We start from the raw sequence: 9,031 nt of genomic DNA on the forward strand, positions 1-9,031 counted from the left end.
GATGTAACTAAACTGTGGTCCTGAACTAGCATAGATCGCTCCAGTTAGTTAGTTTGGGTATGAGGAACTTTGTCATTTATGATATTGGTTGCTTTTATTTTGCTAATGATGCCTCTTTGTTTTCTTAAGTACATTATGTTGCATATTATCATTCAATTCATCAACTCACGATGCAGGTACATAGATCAGAGATGGCGAAGGACTACTATGCCGTGTACGTTGGGAGGGTTCCAGGAGTCTACGACCACTGGCCAGCCGCTTAGGCCCAGGTACACAGGTACCCGGGTGCTAGCCACAGAGGGTTCGACACCAGAGCCGAAGCGGAAAGTAGTTACTTGAGGTGGACACTCCAGCATGAGCAGGGGCGGGACCGCCAGTACTACATAGTCGCGCTCTTGCTCATGCTGATCGCTCTTATCTTCTACATCATGATTTAGATAGACATGATGAAACTTGTGTGTGTGCCATGACAATACAGTTGCACTTATTTGAGACATGACATGATCGCACTTGTGTATCGCTATTTTCGAGATGTGATGATATTTATGTTGAATGATGATGATGATGATGGTATGACGAGACTACTGTATGTCTATGATATGTGAGAATAGTGTATGTTTAGTATGATGTGATGAAACTATTGTATAGAGCCTGTATAAATACATCACAAATACGTAGAGGGGTGCAAATCTGTGAAAGCAGGAATATTAGCAGTAGCGCTGGAAAGCACCTACTAGAAGCGCTGGCTTAGCAGCAGGCATCATCTGAACAAGCACTATAGATAGTTATCAGTAGCGTTGGTCCAGGAAGCGCTACTGCTAACAATACTTACCAGTAGCGCTGCCCATACCAATGCTACTACTACAAGTTAGCTGTAGCGCTGGACCCAGCGCTACTGCTACGCATATTTCAAGCGCTACTACTAGGGTTTTCCCTAGTAGTGATCAGGGTGCGGTGCTTCGCCACGATGGAAGCACGCTGCAGTGCTTCCTCCAGAGCCTTAGATGGAGCTGATGCTCCTCCCCCCTCTTTCGAAGGGGGATGCTTATCCGATCCCGGAGCCACGTTGGTCTCCCGAATGGTGTTCGGCCGAGGCCCGGATTGTTGGGGCTCCTCGCTATTGGTTGTCATAGGGGTCGCCTCCCTAGCTCTTCGGTGACTGAGGTATTAACCTCGGGCACCTTCTCAACGGCCTCGCTCTCCCCCCTCGGTAAGGAGAGGTCCTTCAGGACGACACATTGGTGTCCACCATGGTGATGGGCAAGGAGGCTCGCAGCGGTGTCTCACTCTCTGCCATTTCGGGTGGTAGAGAGTTCCCCTCTGATAATGGAGTTTGCAGGAGCTCACGGGCATGGCTAAAAGGCAAATGACAAAATAACTTATATAATGAAAGCAGGAAGACCAAAGATAAACAAGTAAGTTTCTGAATACTTATGATTCGGCCAGGGGCTTCACCCTGGGAGGTCTCTTGGGGACTAGTTCAGAATCTGAGTCTGAACTGTCCGGGAGGGTCACCTTCCCTCTTTTGGGCGCCTCCCCTTCAGGTCTTCGGAGGCCGCCCTCTTCTTTTTCCTCCCCTTATGAGGGAGTCGCTTTCCACCTCCTCCTCCTCTTCTTCCTCGTTTCCGTCGTGGGAAGAGAGGGCTTAGGTCTCTCCGGACACTATGTCCGAAGGACCTTTGTGGCAGGGGCCTCCCTTGGCCTCCTTGCCCTTCTTCTTATTGGCCTTCTTCTCTGGCGCCTGATATGGCGTCGGGGCCAACATCTTCGTTAGCTGGGGTGTGGTTGGGTTCTCAGGCAGCTGCGCTGGACAGTTGATCTGCTCCGCCTTTGCCGTCCAGCCTTGTACAGAAGGTAGGCGATATAATCTTTACTATATTTGAAGTATTGACTGGATAGGTCTTCGGAAAGACTATGCTTACCGCTGAGGCCGGGTTCTCGATGTCAAGTCCGATGTCCTCGGTCTTCATTGGCCAACTTTTTTGAGCCTTGAAAAGCTGCTTCCATATATCCTTGTGCGTGGTGCCGAAGAAGCGCTTCAAGGTCCGTGGCTCCTCCGGATTGAACTCCCACATGGGGGAGGCCCAGAGTTGGCAAGGAAGGACACGGCGGAAGATCATCACTTGAATCACGTTTGTGAGACAAGTGTTCGTACCTAACACATTGGAGATGTGCTTCTGTAGCATCTTCACCTCCTGTTGGGGCCCCCAATCAAGGCCCTTGGTGGTCTATGATGTGAGTCTCATGGGGCATCCGGATCTGAAGTCGGACGTGGCCACCCACTTGGTGTCGCGGGGTTCGGTGATGTAGAACCACTCCTGCTGCCACACCTTGACAGTCTCAACAAATGCCCCTTTGGGCTAGACAGCGTTGGGGAGCTTTCTAACCATAGCCCCGACGCGATGCCCATGCTGACCGTCGACCACCTTCAGCTTCAGATTGAAGACCTTGAGCCATAGGCTGAAGTGTGGGGGGATGCGGAGGAGAACCTCACACATGATGATAAACGCTGATATGTGGAGGAAGGAATTTGGGGCTAGATCATGGAAATCTAGCCCATAGTAGAACATGAGGCCTTGGACGAAGGGGTGGAGGGGAAACCCTAACCCTCAAACGAAATGGGGGATGAACACAGCCCTCTCACCAGGCTCCAGAGTGGGGATAACCCAATCCTTGTCAGGGAGCCTATGCGCGATGTCCGCGGACAGATAGCCCGCGCTCCGGAGATCCTTGATGTCCTTGTCGGTGACGGAGGAGGCCTCCCACTTGCTTGGAACCGGACCCAACCATTGCTAGGGAGGGTGACGGTGGTGGGAAAGATCAAAGTTGTGGGCGCTAGAGCTTGGATGTTGGAAGACAGGAGCTATAAGAAGGCGTGGTAAAAAGGAGGAACCTTTATCCTCTTATAGACAGTGAAAATATCTAACGTCCCCCTCTCACGCCATAAAACTCACTTGTTCCCAACAAGAACATGCCTAAGGCGCGGTTGGGTTACCCAAACCACATTGATGAGAATCCCGTAATGGGCGGGCACGATCTCTGTTTTGACAAGATGTGCCAATGGAGGCTAAGCCTCAAAACACGAAACATGAGGCGTGAAAACGGTTCAAAATATTAAAGAGTCAAGTGTGATGCTTTGCCAAAAAAGTTGTCAGTAAAAGACATTGTTCTTATTTTGACATCTTGCCTTTGTGGCTAAGGGTTGTATTGATTGTGCAGAGCCGGACATAGTTACCTTATACGGGAAGTTAACTTGAAATATTCAGGAGAAGGAACCCGCCTTGCAATGCCGAAGATGATCCGCATGCCGAACACATCATCATCAAAGACTGGTTCACGGGCTACTGAGGGAGTCCTGGATTAGGGGGTCCTCGGATGTCCGTCCTATTCAATATGGGCCGGACTAATGGGCCGTGAAGATAGAGTAGAAGCTTATCCCCCGTGTCCGGGCAGGACTCCTATATGCGTGAACGGAAAGTTTTGGTGTCCAGATGTATTATTTCCTTCCTCTGCAAACCGACTCTATACAACCCAAGGCCCCTCCGATGTATATATAAACCGGAGGGTTTAGTCCGTAGAGGCTATCAGAATAATCATAGGCTAGACGGCTAGGGTTTAGCCATTACGATCTCGAGGTAGATCAACTCTTGTAACCCTTGTACTCATCAAATACAATCAAGCAGGACGTAGGGTTTTACCTCCTTTAAGAGGGCGCGAACCTGGGTAAACATCGTGTCCCCATCGTCCCTTGTTACCATTGATCCTCAGACACACAGTTCTGGACCCCCTACCATGAGATCTGTCGGTTTTGACACTGTCAGATGGCGCTCCGCTTCGCGTTGTCCTGGTACCCAAGCGTCGACCAGGCCTAGCTGTCGTGCAGCGAGCCGGGCGGGGGATGACTTGGCACAATGGTCCGCACCGATCGCCAAGCAGGCCAGCTACCTCGCTTCATTTGCTTCGATGACGAGTTTGTGCCGGAGCAGGCGGAAGACGACATGGATCTCGCTGCCGAGAACTTCGGTCTGGCGCTCAAGGACCCGGCGGGCAACTCGAACGAGACGGGGGGCGAGGGGGACGATGATGCAGCCGCCATGGATGGAAACCGCCGCCACGGAGGAGCTATCACGGACCGATGCCAGCTAGGCCGCTTCATAGGCTTCTTAGCTTTCCTGTGTTTTCTTGCATTCGAAGTTTTGGTTAGTTAGCAAGTCCACCCACTAGCGTGTAGGTTTATTGTAATGAACTCCTGAGCGCGGGTCTTTTGTTGTATGTAAATTCATATGCTTTCTATTTGTGTGTGCCTGTTGCCGGCTGGCAGCTCGCTTTTGCTTTCGGCCATAAACTATTTATCTTGTTCGTTTTCTCTTCCGACTTCTGATACGTCTCCAACGTATCTATAATTTTTTATTGTTCCATGCTGTTATATTATCATTCTTGGATGTTTTACAATAATTTTACAATCATTTTATATCATTTTTCATACTAACCTACTGACATAGTGCCAGGTGCCAGTTGTTGTTTTCTGCTTGATTTTTGCATCGCAGGAAATCAATATCAAACGGAGTCCAAATGTAGCGAAACTTTTTGTGGATTTTTTCTGGACCAGAAGACTCCTATTGGGCCAAGAAAGTACCTGAGGGAGCTCCAAGGGAAGCACAACCCACCAAGGCACGCCTGGGTGCCCAAGTGCGCCCAGGTGGGTTGTGCGCACCTCGGTGGCCTCCCGCACTGCCTCTTTGCTCTATAAATACCCCAATATTCCAGAAACCCTAGGAGAGTCGACGAAAATCAATTCCAGACGCCGCAAGGTCCAGAACCACCAGATCCAATCTAGACACCATCACAAAGGGGTTCATCATCCTCATTGGTGCCTCTCCGATGATGCGTGAGTAGTTCATTGTAGACCTACGGGTCCGTAGTTAGTAGCTAGGTGGCTTCCTCTCTCACTCTTTTGATTCTCAATACAATGGTACCTTGGAGATCTATTTGATGTAACTCTTTTTGGAGTGTGTTTGTTGGGATCCGATGAACTTTGAGTTTATGATCAGATCTATATTTTTATCCATGAAAGTTATTTGAGTCTTATTTCATCTCTTATATGCATGATTACTTATAACATTATATTTCTTCATTGAATCTTTTGTTTAGTTAGGCCAACTAGATCAATTTTTCTTATCATGGGAAGAGGTGCTTTGTGATGGGATCGATGTTACGGTGCTTGATCCCAGTGACACAAGGGGAACCGACATGTATGTATCGTTGCTATTAAGGATAACAAGATGGGGTCTATTTCTACAAAAATAGATCTTGTCTACATCATGTTGTTGTTCTTATTGCATTACTCTGTTTCTCCATGAACTTAATACACTAGATGCATGCTGGATAGCGGTCGATGTGTGGAGTAATAGTAGTAGATGCAGGTAGGAGTCGGTCTACTAATCTTGGACGTGATCCCTATATAATGATCATTGCCTGGATATCATCATGATTATTTGAAGTTCTATTAATTGCCCAACTGTAATTTGTTTACCCACCGTATGCTATTTTTCTCAAGAGAAGCCACTATTGAAATCTACGGCCCCTGGGTCTCTTCTTTATCATATTTGCTTTTGCGATCTATTTTTATTTTCTTTTATTTTCAGATCTATATTTCCAAAAACCAAAAAATACCTCGCTGAATTTTATTTGCTTTTATTTGCATTTATCAATTTATCACAATTTTAATCCCGTCTACTTGCCAATTTCTGGCGCCGTTACCCGTAAGGGATTGACAACCCCTTTAGTACGTCGGATTGCGAGTGTTTATTATTTATGTGCAGGTGCCATTCACGTAGTGTGGCATGGTTCTCCTAATGGTTTGATAACCTTGGTCTCATCACTGAGGGAAATTCCAACCGTAGCTGTGGTGCACCACCCCTTCCTCTTTGGGGAAATACCGATGTAGTTCAAACCGCATCAAAAGGAATTTCTGGCGCCATTGTCGGGGAGACATCATCAACATCTATCAAATTCCTAATCACAAATCTCATCTACTTGCAATTTACATTATTTGCCATTTGACTCTCATTTTCCTCTCCCCCACTTCACAAAAATTTGCCGTTTTATTCGTCCTCTTTTCGTTCATTGTTTTCTCGTCAGATCTATCTCTTTGCTTGCAATCATGAGTGATTTTGGTATGGAAGAAACATATGATGGCCTAACTCCTAAGATTGGACGTTCTAGCAATCTGGATGCTAAAACATTTGTTTTGGGGCAAGGGAATGTTATAGGAAAAGAACGTATCCAAGAATTTTTCAATTGTGTTGGAAATTTAAGTCTTGAAGATGTTCCTATACTTAAGAGAACTAAATCTTATGCGGAAACTATTTTAGCACTAGTTTTGAAACTAGAAAATAAATTTATCTGTACCCATCCTACCTTGCAAAGATTGTTTTTTGAGTTACCCGTTATAAAGAATCCCAAGTCTAAATGTTGTCCACCCTTGTTCTTATGAATGAATTTGATTACATAGTATGGGAAGCAAGGGAATTTTTTTATTTCTATGGTATCAATCGTGAAAACTTGTGATAGATGGAATTCTTTATAAGATTGATTATGTGCTAAGACATTTGCTTGGGTATAATAAAATCTTTGATGAGAATCTTAAGAAGGAAGTCCCTGTTTTAGATATAATCCAACAAATTTTCAATGATGTTAATCAACACTATTCTTGGATTGTTGCCGGAAATCAAAGGGGTTATGATGATAAGCAACTAGATAGTGCTAAAGTATCTATGGATAAGATGTTTTATGTTGTTTTTGCAAAACCTCCCGAGGAAAACACCTCCAAGGAAAATATAAATAAAGATGAAAATACTTGAACCTTTGCATTATGCCTAGCTAGGGGCGTAAAATTATAGCGCTCGTTGGGAGCACCCAACTTGTATCTTTATGCTTTTTGGTTTTCTTGTTGTTTTCAATGAAATACCCAATTATGCCTCTGTTTAGATGTGTTTTGTGGTTTTAAATAGTGTTTGTGCCAAGCAAAGCTTTTGGGATCATGTTGGGTGATAGTTGATTTGATCTTGCTGAAAAACAGAAACTTTTGCATCCAGTAAAATATTTGTTAAAAATCATAGAAGTGACCAAAAATTCTGAATTTTCTACATAAGATTGATATACAAATTTTTCACATTTTCCTAATTTTTCAGAATTGTTGGAGTTATAGAAGTATTCGAAATATCCAGATTGCTACAGACTGTTCTGTTTTTGACAAATTCTGTTTTCTTTGCGTTGTGTGATTTTTTTTGATGTTTCTATGGTCTACTTTGAAGAGTTTTTGCCATAGAAAAGTTGGAATATAGTAGATATAATGCAAAAATAAAATACGAACGGGTTTGCAACAATACTTAAAGTAGTGATTTGCTTTCTTATACTAACGGATCTCACGAAGGTTTTGTTGAGTTTTGTGTGATTAAAGTTTTCAAGTTTTGGGTGAGACCGCGATGGATGAAGGAATAAGGATTAGCAAAAGGCTAAGCTTGGGGATGCCCGAGGCACCCCAAAATAATATTCAAGAAGTATCAAGCAACTAAGCTTGGGGATGCCCTCGAGTGGCATCCCCTCTTTCTTCTAACAACCATCTGTATTTTACTTGAAACTATATTTTTATTCATCACATATTATGAGTTTTGCTTGGAGCGTCTTGTATGTTTTGAGTCTTTGCTTGTTTTGCTTTTTGTTTTTAGTCATGAATCCTTGCTGGACACACCTATTTGAGAGAGCCAAAATTATGCTATGACTTGTTAGAATTTCTCTCTATGCTTCACTTAAATCTTTATGAGCTATGGAATTGCTCTAATGCTTCACTTATATCTTTTTGAGCACAGTGTGCTTTAGTATTTTTGAAGAAATGCACTCATGCTTCACTTAGATTTATTTGAGAGTTAGATTTTTTTAAGAAATTCTCTCTTGCTTCACTTAAGTTATTTTGAGAGAAAGAAATATGATTCTCATGTCCTTCACTTATATTTGTTTGAGCTTTTTAAAAGCAACATCTGAAACTAGTTCCAAAGTGATAGATATCCAAGGAGGATATAATAAAAACTTTCATGAAGATCATTGGACAAAGTAAACTTGATTCTTTGTAATAGTTTTGAGATATGATGATAGTGATATGTGAGTCATGTTGATGAGTAATTATGCTTTAGTAAGGTGTTAAGGTTTGTGATTCCCTATGCAAGCACGAAAGTCAATAGTTATGCAATGATATTACATCCTACTTGTGGTGCACTATTCGGTGTTAGTTATGCTTAATGCTTGCTTATGAGATTTCTCGTTTCTTAGTTGGATGCTTCTCAATCTTTTGCTAGCCTTCATTTGCACTAAGGATGATCACTACCTGTGCATCCAAAATCCTTTAAACCAGTTTTTGCCACATGAGTCCACTATACCTACCTATATGTGGTATTCTTTTGCCGTTCTAAGAAAATTTGTATGTGCCATCTCTAATTTTCAAAATAAATTTCTCTTTTGTGTGCTCATACCGCTCATGAAATAGTAGGGGGTGCCTGATATATTTCCATGCTAGATGTGTTATTCTCAAGATGAGTGTTTATTCACTTGTCATTGCACGAGAGTACGACAAAGGTATTAGGGATGCCTAGTCCCGAAATGAAAAATGAATTTACTTTATGTTGTCAAATATTAAATTCCTTGGAAAGTGTTGGTATGGAAGGCACCCGTGGATACGGTTAGTAATGGAAAGTGAAAGTATGGTGGAAAAGGAATAAACTTTATTTTCTGTTTGGGAACCACCTATGATATATCTAGGATGGAAAGTATTGGAAACCACTCGATCATTTTCGTTGATAGGAAAAGCATGCGACCCAAAATGTTTTTATATCTATCTTTTTTGCTTTGAGCTCTGGCACCTCTACAAATCCCTACTTCCGTCTGCGAAGGGCCTTTCTATTTACTTTATGCAATTTTATTTTTATTTGAGTCTCCGTCTTCTCTTATAAAGCACCAACTAAGGGGCACTATGATC

This window comes from Triticum dicoccoides, chromosome 3B (genome assembly GCF_002162155.2).
Source record: "Triticum dicoccoides isolate Atlit2015 ecotype Zavitan chromosome 3B, WEW_v2.0, whole genome shotgun sequence".
Taxonomy (NCBI): Eukaryota; Viridiplantae; Streptophyta; class Magnoliopsida; order Poales; family Poaceae; genus Triticum; species Triticum dicoccoides.